This window comes from Hermetia illucens, chromosome 3 (genome assembly GCF_905115235.1).
Source record: "Hermetia illucens chromosome 3, iHerIll2.2.curated.20191125, whole genome shotgun sequence".
In the NCBI taxonomy this organism is placed as follows: Eukaryota; Metazoa; Arthropoda; class Insecta; order Diptera; family Stratiomyidae; genus Hermetia; species Hermetia illucens.
Window position 1 is genome coordinate 43276762 of NC_051851.1, and position 20516 is coordinate 43297277.

The following is a 20516-nucleotide window of genomic DNA, read 5'->3' on the forward strand; positions in this document are numbered from 1 at the left end:
GTTTGAATTAGTAATTATCGAAGCGTCTGGTTTTGGAGAACCGAATTAGTCCTACAGATTTGTTACCAAATTAAGAAGTTCGGTTTTGCCCTTATCAACCCATTAAGTGGGTCAAAACAATAATTGAATAGCATTCCCCTAGAAGCTGGCAGTGAAGAATGGCTCGGGACAGAAACAGTAGTATCTTTACGCTTCCCTGCAAAATTAAATTCTTGCCCGGTCTTTTTTTTTTCGATGGAAGACAAAAATCTCCAAAAGCTTTTATTGGCTTCTGCCAGACGTTTATGTAGGACTCTTACCCATTAAATCCACCCATCAGGTCAACGGTCCTAAACGGGTCGCTTACAATACGGCGAGTGGCGTCCCTGAGGTGCCCGAGCAAGTAGTTTTGACCCCCTAGTTAGCATAATGCATAATAATGAGAACGAACTGCTAATGACCTATACACGCCGGGACACACTTGGGAGTCCCTGGAGCCATCAGCAACTCCTTGACGACGTCGATGGGGTGATGTGAACCTAGCTCTGGCAAGGTGGTAATTGTGACGTGCATAAGAAGCCAGCCCCTTCGGGGCCCTGGTCGGGTAGTGCGCATTGAACCAGTATCTAAACTGATAGTACGCATCTGAATATTTCCACTTTCCTGCATGCAGCAAAGCGTACATTTGTACGTATATAAGTACAAAAGTTGAATACGGCTGGTATAAACGTAGACACTAACCACTTCGATGGAACACTACCCAGAAAAGTTTTGTGGTTGTTTGGTTTCAAACCCAGGGCATTATGCTCTACCCTTCTTTAATTCAAAGCTCGACAAAGATATGAATTATCGTTCGAAAGCGGCTGGTTTGCACCTAGACTGGTTGCAGCTGATGAGTGGTCGTAAGGCCGCCATTTACTGAAGAGCGGAACGGAGCTAGTTGCTCCTTAAATTAGTGGGATCGCCATTCAGTCGACTGCATTTGATATGAGTTCAGTTTATATGATTATGATGTCACACATCTACAATGAATTCATGTGGAATACTGACCTTTTATTACTATGCTAGCATTAGTTGGATTCCATTCAAACTTTCCAGAATTATGTCTTCTCATCATCATCATCAACGGCGCAACAACCGGTATCCGGTCTAGGTCTGCCTTAATAAGGAACTCCAGACATCCCGGTTTTGCGCCGAGGTCCACCAATTCGATATCCCTAAAAGCTGTCTGGCGTCCTTACCTACGCCATCGCTCCATCTTAGGCAGGGTCTACCACGTCTTCTTTTTCTACCATAGATATTGCCCTTATAGACTTTCCGGGCTGGATCACCCTCTTCCATACGGATTAGGTGACCCGCCCACCGTAACTTATTTAGCCGGATTTTATTCACAACCTGACGGTCATGGTATCGCTCATAGATTTCGTTGTTATGTAGGCTACGGAATCGTCCATCCTCATGTAGGGGGTTAAAAATTCTTCGGAGGATTCTTCTCTCGAATGCGGCCAACAGTTCGCAATTCTTTTTTGCAAAGAACCCAAATTTCCGAGGAATACATGAAGACTGGCAAGATCAGTCTTGTACAGTAAGAGCTTTGACCCTATGATGACACGTTTCGAGCGGAATAATTTCTGTAAATCAAAATAGGCTCTGTTGGTTGACAACAACCGAGCGCGGATTCCATCGTCGTAGCTGCTATTGGCTGTGACCCTAGATAGGAGAAATTATCAACTGTCTCAAAGTCATATTTTCCTATATTTATTCTTCCTGTTTGACCAGTGAGGTTTGATGTTGTTGATTGGTTGGCTTTCGGTGCTGACGTTGCCACCATATATTTTGTCTTGCCTTCATTGATGTGCATCCTAAGATCTCGCGCCACCTGTTCGGTATGGATGAAAGCAGTTTGTACATTTCGGATCGTTCTTCCCATGATGTCGATACCATCAGCATAGGCCAGTAGTTGAATGAACTTAAAGAGGATCGTACCCCTTGCATTTTTCAGGATCACGGATCACATTCTCCAGGGCCAGGTTGAAGAGGACGCATGATAGGGCGTCCCCTTGTCGTAGACCGTTGTTGATGCTGAATGGTGTCCAGAGTTAACCTTCTGCTTTTATCTGGTCTCGCACACTGGTCAGGGTTAGCCTTGTCCGTCTTATCAATTTCGTTAGGATACCGAATTCTCTCATGGCCGTGTACAGTTTTACCCTGGCTATACTGTCCCAGGCGGCTTTAAAGTCGATGAATAGATGCTGCATCTGATGTCCATATTCTAACAGTTTTTCAATCGTTTGCCGCACAGAGAAAATCTGATCTGTTGCTGATTTGCCTGGAGGGAAGCCTCTTTGGTATGGGCCAATGATATTCTGGGCATATGGGGCTATCCGGCCTAGCAAGATAGCGGAGAATATCTTATAGATGGTACTCAGCAACGTGATATCTCTATAATTGCTGCACTGTGTGATATCCCCCTTTTTATGCGTGAGACTGCCACCACCAAGTATTGAAGAAACAGTCCGCGGAATTCATCGGCTTAAAAGGCATAAGTCGCCAGGAGACGATGGAATTACAGTCGAATTGGTTAAATATGAAGACGGCCAATCACACCAAGTGGTTCATCAACTGATGCTCAAGGTATGGGACAGCGTATCAATGCCTGACGACTGGAAAAGAGGCATTATCTGTCTCACACATAAAAAGGGCGTATCACGCAGTGCAGCAATTATAGAGATATCACGCTGCTGAGCACCATCTATAAGATATTCTCCTTTACCTTGCCAGGCCGGCTAGCCCCATATGCCCACTGGAGGCTTCACTCCAGGTAAATCAGCCACAGATCAGATTTTCCCTGTGCAGCAAACGATTGCAAAACTGCTAGAATCTCGACATTAGTTCCACCATCTTTTAATCGACTTTACGACCCCCTATGATAGCGTAGCCAGGGTACAACTGTACACGGCCATGAGAGAATTCGATATCGATATCGGTATCCCAACGAAATTGATAAGAGTAACTAGGCTGACACTGAGGCGAGGCCAGATAAAAGCAGCAGGATCACTCTCGAAAATATTCAATATCAACAACGGGCTAAGACCAGGGGATCCCCAATCAGCGTTTTCTCCAACCTGGCCTTAGAGAAAGTGATTTGCGGTAAAGTCGGGGAATCTTTTGAAAAATTTTAAATCCTCATATGTCCGTTAATATTGAGAATTTCGAGAAACGGAATTTAATTAATCACTCGGATAGAGGAGAATTAGACCTTTCAAATGGTGTATAGGTTGGGGGTCTAGGAGCTAGAAAAATGGCCGTAAATTATCTTTTGAAAGACTTTAAACGTTCATATATCCGTGAATATTGAGAATTTCGAGAAAAGAAGCTTAATTTGTGATCACTTGGACAGAGGACAATTAGACCTTTCAAATGGGATATAGGTTGGGATGTCTAGGAGCTGGGAAAATGGCCGTAAGCTCCTTTTCTCGATATTCTCAATATTAATGGAGAGCGTTTGAAGTTTTTCAAAAGATTCCCCCACTTTGCGGTCATTTTCCCAGCTCCTAGACCCCCCAACCTATATACCATTTTAAAGGTCTAATTCTCCTCTATCCAAGTGATCACGAATTAAGCTCCTTTTTGCGAAATTTCAGTGTTAACGGAGATATAAGCGTTTAAGTTTTTCCCAAGATTCCTTCAAAAATCACCAATTTTTCCTGGCACTCAGACCCCCCAGCCTATACACCGTTTTCAAGCTCGGATCCTCCCACATCTTCCCCCCATCTTCGGGTGAACTCCTGTTGTATGTGGGGACAGCTCGGTTATTTGCGGTTGGCCTCCCTAGTGGGAGTTTCATGGTGGTTGTGGTTATGCTCAAGCGAGAGGAGACCTTCGGGCCTCGACGTGGTGTTGCGTATCAACACGTGTGCCGTACTCCATAGTTCGGTAGAGATTTAGGTAATTCTTGCATCCACCAGTATGAATGCTAAGCCATGCACTTGGTATAGACTGGTACCGTTGTTGCTTGTCTCAGCGGGGCTCTGATTGTCGTCACAAAATCAATCCGTGTCTTAAGAGGACCTTAGGATTAAGTCTCACGACAGGTGCCTACGTAAAACACCATGGGCTTCACTGTCAAATGGGGGGTATTTTGATATAGCTGGGTTTGCCAACCATAATCCCGGAGAGTAAAAGTATATAATAGTATAAGAGGATATATAGAGGGAAAAAAATGGGGGGTTACAGAGGTTACAGAGGAGGACCACCCTCTTACCCTTCTACCCCTCCCGATAACAGTACAGATGTACTGCGAGTGCAAATTTTCCCTTAAATATCCGCATTTTGTACATAATTCGTCGTAGTCAGTACTGAAGTTATATTGTAATGAAGTCAGTTGAGAATTTCATTTTCCTGTCCACTGCAGATGCAATTGCTTGTTCCTTCAGGATTTACCGAACACTCCATGTAATAAAATTGCAATCTACAAAGTATAATAATCTTTTCAACACGTAATAAAATGCAAAAAGATTGTCTCGAAGCTTGCTCTACCGTGGCCTCTGAGATTCTTTTGAAATGCTTTACTTTCATGTAATCCTGTTGGGAATGGAGTGAGATTATCGATACTTCAACGTCGCTCTGGGGCATCCAACAAGGATGAGGCGACATTCCGCCCAACATTTTATCAATGATCAGGTGAGATTCCGTTCAAGTAAAGTCGTTGTTTATACCTTCGTTACCTGGTGTGAAGTGGATTTACACTTCGTAGCTATTCTCAAGGCGCACTCTGACTTCTTATCCAGTTAATGCCCCTTTTATTGTTGAATGAATTTATGTCTTCCCAAGAACGGATTCAAGACAATATTTAGCTACGTCGTGGGAATCTTTTTGAAAATTGATTCCATTTTAAATAGATAATAATGCGCACTGTTGGGTGCTAACTTTCATTCTTAACAGGCGATGCTTGACTGGGCTTCAACAGTGTGCTTACCTTTACTCTCTCAGATAAAAAGTGCAAGCGTTTAAGTTCAGTTCACGGAAAGGCTGAAGATAGTAGTTATTAAGGTAGTGGTGTTGTATTGCTGAAATTTTAATTGGTTTTCGTTCAGTTCTGCAGTAAACTATTGTTAACTGCTAAAGAAAAATTCCAGGCGAAAGTTTCATCGGTAATAAAAGTACCTGCGAGTAGTTCTCGAAATGGAAAAGTTCTATGCTATTAAGCACACACCGAGACCGTATTTTCCAGTTAAAATCTGCCCGAATAATCAAAATGCAGAAGTTGAAAATTCGCTTATTCGACGGAAAATCTGAACGTTCTACAGAATGGTGGAAACATACATAAATATTACTTGAATGAATCGAATAAAGGGAAAGAAGGTCCTGAATAGAAATTCAAAGTTTTGATTTATGAAATGTGGGAATATAACATTCAAATAATATGCAGACCAGGAACGATGATTCCGTGTGCATTTAAATTTCTGAAATCTACTGAAGCCATGGATGATATAATTTTGGCAACATTTTTATCCTACTCGGCGATTTTGATAAAGGAAAAGATATTACCAGAAGGTACGCTGATTTCATATTTAACACACACAACTTTCCAGCTTTGTGTTTTCGATGGACTCAAATGGACTGAACTTATTCAAATAACAAGCTTCAGGTATAAAAGGTTTTGTGTTTCCCTATGTAAGGAGCATAACGTAGTTCTCCATTGGCTTATAGCATTGACCCGAGATATTGAAATGGCTCAGTTCTTGGCAGGTTACTGCCATTGCCAGAACTCAGCGATTTCAATATCTCGAGTCAATGCTGTCAGCCAATGGAGAACTGTGTAATGAAATTGTTTCACGCATTAATGCAACCTGGATGAAGTGGCATTCCCCAACTGGTGTTCTTTGTGATCGACGTATCAGCACACGTCCCAAATCTAACATTTACTGCAATGTCGTCCGTCTGCCGCTGTCTATAGTTCTGAGCGTTGGCCGAATATAAAGGACAATGAACGCCGTCTTGTGGCATTGGGGACGAAGATGTTGCATTGCACTGGTGGCGTGACACGTTTTGATTACGTCTGAAATGAGAATATCCGCGATCGATATGGGTTTGCACCGATCGTGGAAAAACTGCAAGAGAGGCGTTTTCGATGGTGTGATCACGTAATTCACGCTAACGAGAATTCGACAACCAGTATTGGTCAGAACATCGAAAGCAATGGTAAGCAACCAAAAAGCCGGCCAAAACAATGGTGGCTTCATACGCTAGATGGGGATTTAATGGTCTCGAGATTATATCCTGATCAGGCATTTGATAAAGTAAAATGACGAAACCGATCACCACGAGCCGACCCCGCTTGTGAACTGAAGGCTTAAGAAAAAGAAAAAAATGTGAGGAGCGACAAGTGCACGACAGCTCCATGTAATATAGCTAAAAATTCCATTGCCCTCTATTTTCTACAAAGCGGTTTAAATAAATCATCTGATGGAAAGCCCTGTGTTGATAATGGTCAACCCCATACGCTTCACACTCTGAGTTTAATATTATTAGCAAATGCTAACAATTTAACCAACATCAAATATAAACAAGTCGGGAAACCGGAAGCTGGGCGCTTCAGGTATGAAAGGTTTTGTTTGTTTCTTGTGTGAGTATATTTGAGTGTAGAACTATCCCATTTGTACGTAGCCCGTTAAGAATATGCATTTAGCATATCAGATTTATTACTTCGGGTTGTAAATTTACACGGTAAGGCAACTTTGAGCTACTGTAACTAGTATGATTTTGATCAAACTTGGAGATAATATGCTTCATATTATATTTTATACTGCTACCAACTTTTATAACTCTGACATACACTTAAGGGGGGTTTTACTCAATTTTCCCAAAAATACGGTAATATACTATTATTAACTTAATTTGAACAGATATCGATATGGAGAGTATTTTGAGGCCTGGGTACCGTACAGAAGCAGCTTCATGATTTTTTTCACATTTTTCGGTTAGGTAGTTTCTGAGAATGCCTCCGTTAAAGAAATCATCACTTTGCACCCCTCCCACTCCCCGCCTTTTTAACAAATCTCAAAACTAAGATCGGCTTCGAAAATTAATAATCGAAACCTTTCATTTGATACCCCACATGACTATATTTGGTGAAAAAAATTGTTAAACCCCCCTTTTATATGTATGGGGACCCCCCCTAAATCTCAACGTAGGAGGATATTACTCACTGCATGTCTGGGGGTCCACAGTTCCCACCTTCTCACCAAATTTCGTGTCAATCGGTATAGCCGTTTCTGAGAAAAGTGCTTGTGACAGACAGACAGACTGACAGACAGACAGACAGACGGACAGACAGACGGACAGACAGACGGACAGACAGACGGACAGACAGACAGACAGACAGACAGACATTGAACCGATTTTAATAAGGTTTTATTTTACAAACAAAACCTTAAAAGGGCTAGGAGAATTAGATTCTTCTTGAATGGAATTTTAATATTTCACTCGAATTTCAATTATTCTCGTTAATTATGATGTCAGCATCTTATTTGTATGGCTTAGGATGCTGTTAATTAACACGAAATTGATAAGTTTGAACTTCTATAACTTTGACACTAACAGTTGGATTTTCATGGAACTTGGCATATGTATACATGAAACTGTCCTCTATGCCGGTGCATTTAGTACACCTAGGGTGAACTTAAGGGGAGTTTTTTAGTCAATTTCAAAAGGTTGATAATATACTATTAGTAAATATATTTGAGTAGATACCGGAATGGTACATCTCTCGAAGATTAGATTTCACATAAGTGTTTTACACAAAGCCTTAAAAAGGGCTGCAGATAAATAGATTCTTCATAAATGCGACTTAAATATTTCATGCGAATGTCAATTATTCCGGGTAATTATGACGTCAGCATCTGATTTGCATGGCTTTGGAAGCAGTAAACTCGCGCGAAATTGCCAAGTTTGAACTGCTATAACTTTGGCGTTAATTGTCAGATTTCCACGTATTTACGAAATATTGTCCTCTATGCTGGTACAAAATTTGGAAGTCCTAGGATGAATCTAAGGGGGGTTTTTTAGTAAATTTCTAAAGAGTGTAATATACTATTAGTAAGTTTATTTGAGCAGATATCGGAATGGGACATATTTTGAGACCTAGATTTCATGTTAGTACATGGTCAGGGTAGTCCCTGATTTTTTTCATGCACTACCTGATTTTTTTCGGATTTTTAGGTTGGGTAGTTTCAGAAAATGAGTCCTGTCTCACTTCAAGTGCGTACATTTTGACTCCTTACTCACGCACTTTGCAATTTATGCCAAAACTAATGTCAGTTTCAGAAAGTACAAATCGAGACCTTTCATTTGATACCCTACGCAACAATATCCGGTGAAAAAATGTTTGAATCCCCCCTTTGCATGTATGGCATGCACCTAAATTTATGCCACTCGCTGTATGCGTGGAATTTCATAGCTCCCATCTGTCCACCAAATTTCGTTCCGATCGGTTTAGCTGTTTTGGAGAAAAATGCGTGTAACAGACAGACAGACATTGAAGCGATTTTAATAAGGTTTTGTTTTACACGAAACCTTAAGAACAGAAATTAAATACCGATTCAGAAAAAGATTTTATAAGCTAAAGACTGTAGATTTTCTGATGCATAGAGTGGTAGGCAAATCAATACCTCAGATAACGAAACAAAATTACAGGTAAAAGCAAGCACAAACGAGAAGTATCAACAGACAGGCAACAATTTCAAAATATGGCACCCTAAAATGGGTTGTGGGAATATATGTTTGCTACCAGATATTGCTCATATTACTTCTGTATGATTTTTTGTTGAAACAAACCCTTATTCAACTACGTTCACTGCCTATCTGTCACACAAACTTTTCTCAGAAACGGCTGCAGATATTAACATGAAATTTGGCAAAAAAAGAACTGTGAACGTCCAAACATGTCGTGAATTAATGTAATAACAAAAAGGTTGCAATGGCTAAAAGACCATTCTGGACGAGCGGAGACAACCAAGACAGGAGTACTATCCCAAAAACCTTTAAAAAATGGCAAAATTGACCGTGCAGGTCTACCCGCAAAAGTTGAAACTCCATTAAAGTATTCCTCTGTGCTAGCCAGGCTCGGGAAAATGGGGGTCATTCGAACACTTCAATCCCTCACGAGTCATTATACAAAGAATGACATGTTATTTGCGATGCCTGGGTCCGCACGGGATCCTGAAAAATAAAATAAACAAATATGAAGAATCACGTGCACCTACCGAAAAAACATCACGCGAGCTAAACTGGAATGAAAGTAAAACCAGCCAGGAAACCGGAAGCTAACCACCTCAGGAATGAAAGATTTTGTAGATTTCTTATACGAGCATGTTTAAGTGGGCATTGTTGTCCCATTTGCCCCTACCTCGTATGATACTGACATTCAAAGTCTAAGAATACAAGAAATTTGCACAAAAGTGACAACTTTGACCTCATGTAACTTTCTTAGTAATAGTGCAACTTCTACCATCAACATCATCAACCGGTATCCGGTCTAGGCCTGCCTTAATAAGAAACTCCAGACATCCCGGTTTTTCACCGAGGTCCACCAATTCGATATCCTTGAAAGTTGTCTGACGTCCTGACCTACGCCATCACTCCATCTCAGGCAGGGTCTGCCTCGTCTTCTATTTCTATCATAGACATTGCCTTTATAGACTTTCCGGGCTGGATCATCCACATCCATACGGATTAAGTGACCCGTCCACCGTAACGTATTGAGCCGGATTTTATCCGCAACCTGACGGTCATGGTATCGCTTATAGATTTCGTCGTTATGTAGGCTACGGAAACGTCCATCCTCATCTAGGGGCCAAAAATTCTTCGGAAGATTCTTCTCTCGAACGCGACCAAGAGTTCGCAATTTTTCTTACTAAGAACCCAAGTTTCCAAGGAATACATGAGGACTGGCAAGATCATAGTCTTGTACAGTAAGAGCTTTGACCCTATGGTGAGACGTTTCGAGTGGAACAGTCTTTGTAAGCTGAAATAGGCTCTGTTGACTGACAACAACCGTGCGCGGATTTCATCATCGTAGTTGTTATCGGTTGTGATTTTCGGCCCTAGATAGGAGAAATTGTTAACGGTCCCAAAGTTGTAGTCTCCTATCTTCATTCTTCCCATTTGACCAGTGCGGTTTGATGTTGTTGGTTGATTGGTTTTTATTGCTAACGTTGCCACCATATACTTTGTCTTGCCTTCGTTGATGTGCAGCCCAAGATCTCGCGCCAATTGCCGCCTGCTCGATCTGAATTAAGACAGTTTGTACGTCTCGGTTGTTCTTTCCATTCTGTCAATATCGTCAGCACAGGCCAGTAGTTGAGTGGACTTAAAGGATCGTACCCCTCGCATTTACCTCTGCATCACGGACCACTTTCTTCAGGGCCAGGTTGAAGAGGGCGCATAATAGGGCATCCCCTTGGCGTAGACCGTTGTTGATGTCGAATGATCTCAAGAGCGATCCTACCGCTTTTATCTGGTCTCGCAAATGGGCCACAGTCAGCCTAGTCAGTCTTATCGTCGGCATACCGGATTCTCTCATGGCCGTGTACAGTTTTACCCTGGCTATGCTACCATAGGCCGCTTTAAAATCGATGAAAACATTGTGCAACTGATGTCCATATTCTAACAGTTTTTCCATCGCTTGCTGCAGAGAGAAAACCTAATCTGTTGCTGATTTGCCTGGAGTGAAGTCTCTTTGGTATGGGCCAATGATTTTTTGGTCGTAAGGGGCTTCTGGCCTGGTAAGATAGCGGAGAAAATATTATAGATGGTACTCAGCAACGTGGTACCTCTATAATTGCTGCACTGCGTGATATCTCCCTTTTCATGTATGAGACAGATAATGCCTCTTTGCCCCTTTGCTTGTCGGAAATCAGATGGTGTGTAAGGCTTCATCCTGCTGATTTGTTGGTAAAACTTCCGCGCCTGGTGCGGTTGCTCCCTATACTTTTGCAGTTCACAGATTTTTTGGTTCCCCCAGGCTTCCATTTTCCGTCGCCTTTTCGCTCGCCGGAGTTCGTGATAAACCTCTGCTCGTGCCCACGTTCTTTCCGAATGCAACATTACTTGGGATGCAGCATTCTTCCGTTATGTTGCAAGCTTACATTCATCGTCAAACCAACGTTCTTCAGGTGATTGTAAAGATCGTTTGTTAGTGCTTCAACTCCAGGATCTCTGTTGACTGCGGTAATTGTGGCATCCATTTCCCTCTTATAAGTGTTGCGGAGGGCTGTATTCTGGATAGCTTCAGTGTTAACTCTCACCTGATATCAGAGGGGATTCTGGGTGGTGTTGTTATTCGAGCTTGGAGCACCATGCCAACGAGACAGTGATCTAAGTCTATATTGGCCTCCCTATATGTTCTGATATTCATCAAGGCTGAGAGATGACAACGTTCGATCAACAAGTGGTCAATTTGGTTGAAAGTGGTCCCGTCTGGAGAAGATAACGTTTGTTTGTGGGCCGTTTTACACGCAAACCAGGTACTTCCAGCAACCATTTCGTGTGGCAGTGCTAATTGAATAATCCGCAGTCCATTATCATTTGTATTGTGATGTAAGCTATGGGAGCCGACGTATCGCCTGAATGCAGGCTCCGTCCCTACTTGGCCGTTGAAATCCCCAAGTATGATTTTGATATCATATCTGGGACAGGCTTCGAGGGTCCGTTCAACTGCCTCGTAGAAGGTATCCTTCTCGGACATCATCATAAAATCGAATTTACACTAGAGGTAGCAAAGGATGAGGCTCTACCCTCCCTAGATCTGAATATCGTTAACTCTAGCGGGAAGCTTAAGTTGGAGATATGCCGTAACCCTGCAGCAACGCAGAGAACGATACCAGGAACTTGACTACATGATTCACCGATTGATTACATACCCTCTTTCGGAATACGGCTACAACAAGGAACGACAGCAAATTATCGACACCGCTATTAATAATGGGTATATTCCTCAGACTATTCAGAAGCTAATCGTAAGAAAAATCAAGGAACACAATAGACATTCCTTTACAATACTATTCTCGCAGCATAAGGAGGCCACCACAAGGCGGATAAATATCCCGAATTCCTATCAATTTAACAACATCAGGATCCTTTGGCAGCGGAAGAATAAAGCGGTATCTACCGAATAATGTACAAGGATTGTAATAAGATATAAATAGGACAGACTAAATGCCTGATAATGACTAGATTTAATGAACACATCAAGGAAGCGGTAAGTAGTGTTCGGAAACAAAAGTCGTGCCTGAGATCATCCGAAGAAGGCCATACCATTCAACGGGAAAACCTCTTGCTCTTGCGTCATGCAACCCGAACGACAACCTTTCGAAAAGGTCGAAATGTGAGGAATAACGTATGTTTGTGGGGGTCATTAACTATTACAAGAGCTGCATGCCGGACTGCGCTAAAACACAAGCAATATTCAACGGCCTTATAGTTGGCAACATCGGAGGAAAAACCGAACTTCGTTGGACTCCTGAAGCTGAAGCGGCTTTCCAAAAGACAAAAGACGCCCTCGCGCAAGTGGCCTTGCTCACCTATCCTCAAGTTGGAGCGCCGCTTGCGCTTCTCATGGATGCCTCTGATTTCGGCGCAGACGAGACCTTTCAGCAGTTCATGAAGTGCGGGAGCCGCTAGCATTCTTTTCAAAGAAGTTTAGTCCTGTACAGACTCGCTGCCGCACCTTCAAATAAGAGCTGCTCGCTGCCTACCTGCCTGTCAAGCAGTTCAGACACATACTCGAGGGACGCGACTTCGTAACTTTCACAGTTCACAGGCCACTGACTTTCGTCTTCCATCAGAAACACGACAAAGCTTCACCACACCAACCTCAACACCTAGTATTCATCGTCCAGTATTCTATGGGCGCTCGACACACCGCTGGAAAGGACGATGCCGTAGTTGTTGCGTTCCCTCGAATCGAGGAAATATCAAGACGACTTGGCTATGCAGCGATAGCACGAGCACAACAAGATGACAACGAGCTGAAACAACTACTCGCTTGTCCACCTCCCCTCCAGCTGAAGCAAATAAACATTCCAGGCGAAGACGTTCGAATTTACTGCGATATTTCCACACAAACTGCTAGACCGCGTGCCTTCAACTTTCAGAAGCCGAGAAGCTTTCGACTCAATCCATCGCCTATCTCATCCAAGCATGAAGGTAACTGTACAGGCAGTCAGCAATTGCTTCATCTGGCCATCCATTCGCGCATGGGGCAAGGGTGTCTCCAGTGCTAGCATTCCGAAATCTCGAGATACACTCGCACACCGCTGGGTAGCTTCTCGCCACCATCATCACGTTTTGGGCATGTACATATCGACATAACCGTTATGCTATGCTCAGAGCGTAAACAACATTGTTTCACGTGTATTGGCAGATTCTCTCCCTAGCCCGAAGCGTTCCCGATGTCGGACCAATAAACTGACACCGTTGTTTGGGCATTCTATAACGGCTGGATATGTGGTCTCGGCACACCTCTTCGATTAACAACTGATCAGAGAAGACAGTTCTAACCGCACCTGTTCAAATCACTCAGTCACTGAACAGGTACGACTCATCTCTGTACAATGTGGAGCATTTACATCGGCAGCTTAAAGCTGCTATCCGATGCCACGAGAGTGGGCAATAAACGACGATTTAGAAGCCAATGCCGCTGACCTTATTTACGGCCAACGTCTCCGGCTTCCTGGTCAATTTCTAACGCCGTCAAATCACAACAACTAGGACTCAGCTTCGTTTATCACCGCACTGCGCCAATATTTCCAGCAACTCGACCTCGATATGTCCTTAGAGTTCTTCTTGGTCGAACAGCGAACGAGCACGGCCACGCGACGGCCATCGACAACAACTTTTACGGACAGCCGAAAAAGGCAGCTACGGAGAATCACCCTAAATATCAACATCCTGGTGCTGGAACCAACGATTGTTCTACGGACCGAGCGCATATACACGGCTGTTGAAAACCGCTCCGAATACCGACTTATCAGTACGTTCCATATTATACAGAAAGGGGAAAACAATCTTGATCCCAAAATAAATATGTACATATCTGAAAGAATATTTTGAATTTCTAACAATTTTTATTGATCGTTACCTACATTAATTTTCGTCTTTCGAAACCACCATTCATGAACCGAGTGTAGCGCTTCAGCTTGCCCGAACATTCAGCCCTTAATTCCCTCACCAACAACCTCTGGATAAGGTATCATCATCATCATCATCAACGGTGCAACAACCGGTATCTGGTCTAGGCCTGCCTTAATAAGGAACTCCAGATATCCTGGTTTTACGCCGAGGTCCACCAATTCGATATCCCTAAAAGCTGTCTGGCGTCCTGACCTACGCCATCGCTCCATCTCAGGCAGGGTCTGTCTCGTCTTCTTTTTCTATCATAGATATTGTCCTTATAGACTTTGCGGGCAGGATCATCCTCATCCATACAGATTAAGTGACCCGCCCACCGCAACCTGTTGAGCCAGATTTGATCCACAACCTGACGGTCATGGTATCGCTCATAGATTTCGTCATTGTGTAGGCTACGGAATCGTCCATCCTCATGTAAGGGGCCAAAAATTCTTCGGAGGATTCTTCTCTCGAACGCGACCAAGAGTTCTTCTTGCTAAGAACCCAAGTTTCCGAGGGATACATGAGGACTGGCAAGATCATTGTCTTGTACAGGAAGAGCTTTGACCCTATGGTGAGACGTTTCGAGCGGAACAGTGTTTGTAAGCTGAAATAGGCTCTGTTGGTTGACAACAACCGTGCGCGGATTTTATCGTCGTACCTGTTGTGTGATTTAGATAGGAGAAATTATCAACGGTCTCAAAGTTGTAGTCTCCTATTTTCATTGTTTTCGTTTGACCAGTGCGATTCGATGTTGTCCGTTCTTTTGGTTTTGGTTTTGACGCGAACGTTGCCACCATATACTTCGTCTTACCTTCATTAATGTGCACCCCAAAATCTCGCGGCTATCGCCGCCTGCTCGATCTGAATGAAGGCAGTTTGCACATTTCGGGTCGTTCTTCCCATGATGTCGATATGGTGAGCATAGGCCAGTAGTTGACTGGACTTAAAGAGCAACGTAACCCTCGCATCTACCTCAGCATCACGGATCACTTTCTCCAGAGCCAGATTAAAGGGGAGGCATGGTAAGGCATCCCCTTTTCGTAGACCGTTGTTGATATTGAATGGCCTCGAGAGTGATACTACTGCTTTTATCTGGCCTCGCACATTGGTCAGGGTCAGCCTAGTCAGTCTTATCAATTTCGTTGGGATACCGAATTCTCTAATGGCCGTGTACAGATTTACCCTGGCTATGCTCTCATAGATCGCTTAAAAGACGATGAAAAGATGGTGCAACTGATGTCCATATTCCAACAGTTTTTCCATCGTTTGCTGCACAGAGAAAACCTAATCTGTTGCTGATTTGCATGGTGTGAAGTCTCTTTGGTATGGGCCAATGATGTTCCGTGGGTATGGGGCCACCCGGCCTAGCAAGATAGAGGAGAATATCTTATAAATGGTACTCAGCAACGTGATACCTCTATAATTGCTGCACTGTGTGATATCCCCCTTTTTATGTATGGGACAGATTATGCCTCACTGCTAGTCGTCAGGCATTGATTCACTGTCCCACACCTTGAGCATTACTTGATGAATCGCTTCGTGTAATTGATCCCCTCCATATTTAACTAATTCGGCTGTAATTCCATCGGCTCCTGGCGACTTATGGTTTTTAAGCCGATGAATTGCACGGACTGTTTCTTCTATACTTGGTGGTGACAGCATTTGTCCATCGTCTTCTGTTGGCGGGACCTCCAACTCGCCGATATTTTGGTTGTAGAGCAGTTCATCAAAATACTCAACCCATTGCTCTAATACGCCTTTTTGGTCGAAAATCAGATTTCTCTCTTTTTCTCGGGAAGATGAGCATCGAGATATATAACGCTTCATCCTGCTCACTTGTTGGTAAAACTTCCGCGCCTGGTGCGGTTGCTTTCTGTACTTCTCGAGTTCACAGACGTATTTGTTCTCCCTGGCTTCCTTTTTCCGTCTGTGAAGTCGCTTCTCCGCTCGACGGAGTTCTCGATTAGTCTCCGCGCGTGCTCGCGTGCTCGCGTACTCGCGTACTTTCAGAATGCAACATTGCTTGATATGCGCCATTCTTCCGGTCCATTCATCGCTCAACGTTTTGAAATCCATCCTGTCCGAGACTTCCTCTGTGGCTTCGTAACATTGGTTTTGCGTGTAGGGTTGTCAGCCTTTTCCAAGAGGACCAATTAGTACATTTCGTCCCGTTTTTAGGCGCGGGTGACTCGCCTTCATCCCTCTCCGTCTGCAGTTTTCCATGAAGAAAGAACTCCCAGCGATCACCACGTGGAAGTTGAGATAGGGTTTGGTAGTAGAGCTGTTGGTGTTGGTTCAGCAGGCGTTCCCCAGGTTTTATGCTCCATCGTAGGTACCAATCCACGTTTCGGCCTGGGACCTATACTACCCTTTGACCGCCGGACCGGATAAGATATGCAAATAAAAAATTACAACTTTTAATGATTCAAATCTATTTGTGAAGTCGTGCACTTATTTTATGAGGTCTTTTGAGGTCACCGTCTTCGTCGAGGCTCTACGCTTGTTTCGGGCCTTGGCCTTCAGAATATACTCCCTCCAACCATCTTAATCCATCAACCGTGTCCTTCAATTGAAATCCGAGCAGTGAAGCGCTGTCTTTTGTATATGTGCATGTGAAGTGGGGAAAAGGCAACCCCTCTGAAGGCTCAGACCCTAGTGGTCCATTGTACTCGATTCCCCCATCTAGCGGAATACCCCAGTTCTGTTTATGTATCACAGGACTTCCGTTGTTGAATATGATGCTACCCGCTGCAGTTCGAGCACATCAGCACCAAGAATCTAATGACTGATGGGTCCATAGGCGTGACGTTCACGTAGAAAATGATCCGTGGATCCCGCTTTTTCATTACAAGATAGAAACGTATCATCTTGAAGATGATGTCTCGAAATGGTGAATGCTACATGTGACTGGGAAGTTTGGACGTTACTTTATTGATAAATGTTGACCATTGACTGGCTGTTTAAATCCATTCAACTTGTTGTAGCTTTATGTTCTACTTATATTAAAGCTGCCACATCACATAAAATACATCCCACATGTTGTCTACCTAACAAAATATCTAATATTTTGTCATTAACTCACGAAGGAGGACTCGTGGCAGCGTTTAAAAGTGCTACATAATTAGATGATGTTTACCATAAGTTTATAGACCAACTGCCCTTCTACCTATTCATTACCATTAAATTATTCTATCGAAAAATGGCATAATAAGCGAAAATGGTTTCATCATCCCCAAAAAACAGCCACTTTGTTGTAAGTGAATATAAAAATTCAATCAAAGCTCTGATAAGAAAATAGATTAATGGACATTTTAAGCATCACCTACCCTACGGTTATTTATTACCACAAGATTGACTCAAACACAATAATTGCGTTAAAACTTTCACAGACTGAGAGTCCTTAATTTACCAGGTGTTTGTGTTCACTCGAATTTATTGCCATGGAAGTAATCATTTTACCTTAGGCACTTTTTCCAGTAGCTGTTGTCCGTGTCCTGCCGCTTCTGCACTGAGATCCCGAACTCCCTGGAAAAAAATTTTCATAGAAGCATTAATACGGGGGAGTAGTGAGCGACAAAAAGCTGTCGTGGCTGCGACATAGACGATAATAAAAGCAAGGACGAGATGGTAAAAACTAGACACTTTGGTGGCTGAGAAAATGTGGGTATTCAATGGTTGCTCACTGGTTTCGTTGTTTCTTGGGCGGGTTACCGCAAAACGGGACGACCGACAACATCGAGTCCTGTATAAAACAACATTTTATGGGATCAAGTGAAACAGAAAAACATTCAAGTGAACTTGAGTGAAAAATTGATGATTGTAACAATTTTCTTTGAAAGTACCTCTACATATTTATCGTAAAAGACACGGAAGTCTCGTCAAAGGAGGAATGACATGTTACGTAACCAAGCGTGAATTGGATTCCAGTGAAATTACAGAGCTTATCTCCTGAAGCAGTTGAGAGCCCTTACGGCGGAAGTAAACCAAAGTGACTCCAGGCATTTTTTGACTTCGTGTAAAAGTTTCCACTTGCGGGTTAAATGAGTGAAGTACATTAGAGTTGGCGAAAGTTCATCGTTGTGTAAAACTTATTTTGCTATAAACTATCCCACTTCCATGTTAGATGTCCATTCAATTAGATAATGGTTCGAAATCATTCATGCTGAAAAATAGAAGTTTCATGCTTTTTTGTTTCGGGACGAAACAAGGTAGGCGAATACCTGGCTATTTGAGTATTCTCAATCATTAATATATAGCATAGAAATTTTTAATCCATTGGTGGAGTTTAAATTAAAAGCGAGGTTGATAAATAGCATTCTATATATGGAAGCAACGTTGAAACGAATTAAGAGACAATAAAGCAGTGATTATACAGAAAACCTAGTCCTAAATCTTCTTTTCTTCAGCCTTTGTCCCGTTCACAAGCGGGGTCGGCTCGTCGTGATCGGTTTCGCCATTTGGCTCTATAGAATGCCTGGCTTTCAAATCCCCATCTAGCGTATCAAGCCACCGTTGTTTAGGTCTGCCTTTTGGTCGTTCACCATCGACGTCGATGTTCAGACCAATCTTGGCAAGTGAATTCTCGTTTGCACGAATTGCGTGACCATACCATCGAAGTCGCCTCTCTCGCAACTTTTCCACGATCGGTGCAACCCCATAACGATCGCGGATATCCTCATTTCGGATGTGATCTAAGCGTGTGACGCCACTAGTCCCACGTAGCATCTTCGTCTCCATTACCGCAAGACGCCGTTCATTATCTTTTATAGTCGGCCAACACTCGGAACCGTAGAGAGCGACTTGACGGACGACATTGCGGTAAATTTTAGATTTGAGACGTTCGCTGATACGTCGATCACAAACACCAGTTGTGCTAGGAAAATATCATCTGCATAAAGCAGTGTGTAGGGCGCTGGACGTTAGATATCCCGTGTGACGGTGTCCATAACAAGAACAAAGAGGAGTGGTGAGAGGGCGCTTCCTTGATGAACACCAACAGAGACACGAAGCGGTTTTGATACACCCGCCATACTTCGAACTGTACTTTTCGGATCTTGGTAGAGCAATTGAATCCAGCGCACGAGTTCTTGTGGCACGAAGTGTTGTCGTAAAGCATACCAGATGAGTTCGTGTGGTACATGAGTGGTGTCCATGAGTAACCGCGCAGAGTGTATTGCGTCAGTAGCTCCGCAGTTCTTGACAAATCCGACTTGATTCACGGTTATTTCAGCGATTTCGCGAATACGGTTGTCAAGAATGCGTTCAAAAATCTTTATGATATGGGAAAGTAACCGAATCGGACGGTAATTTGAACATTCTGCTTGACTACCTTTCTTTTTCCATATTGGAACAGTGGTACTTTCTTGCCAGTCAGATGGTGTTCTTCCTTCCTGAATAACCCGGTTAAAGAATTCACTGAGCCACAGTGTTGGGTCCCAGCTCTTCGCTTTCCAGAGCTCAGATGCGATGTCGTCAGGTCCTGTTGCTTTCCCCGACTTGATTTGTTTTATTGCCTCCTCGACTTCAGTTGCGCTGACTGGTGGAACTGCTCCAAATATCGGCAATGATTGTGGAAGTGGAGGATGAGCAAATTCTTCAGTTGAAATCAGCTTGAAGTATTCTCGCCATCTATCCGTTACAGCTCGACGGTTGGTAAGCAAAGTACCGTTCTTGTCATTAACATAACAGAAGTGGTCGATATCCTGTGTGCGTTCATTACGGCTTTTAGCAAGTCGATACAGATCTCTCTCGCCATCCCGAGTGTCCAGTTTATCGTAAAGATTTTTGTAATGGCTCGCTCGGGTGGCAGCGACCGCTTTCTTTGCTTCCCGGTTGGCATTCTTATAAATTTGCCAATTAGCAGGCGTTTTATCGTGGAGAAATTTGTGGTAGAGGCGTTTCTTTTCACGGACCTTCATTTCAACATCATCACTCCAAAGCGAAGTATCTCGGTTGATGTACCGCTTACCCAGCTTGGTCACCCCGAGGGTTGCAGAGGCCGCTTTGTGGATCGTGTCTTTCATTTGGTTCCATGATTCTTCCACATTGGTAATGGTCCGCATTCGTATGAGTGAGACCGTTTCTTTCTTCTTCTCACCAAATCGCCACCATTTAATGCGCGGTGGGCCAGTGCGTTCCTCACGCTGTTTTATCGGTGGCTTAATTCGCAGGACGGCCATCAACAGCCGATGTTGAGGTGCGATGGTCTCATAGGGAACGACTTTGCAATTAGTGGCAGTGGTAAAATGTTGGCGTCTTATGAGAATATAGTCGATTTGCGTTTTACTGTTCCCACTATAAAATGTAGGAAGATGAGACAATCGTTTGATGAACCATGTATTCATAAGTACAAAGTCATGGGT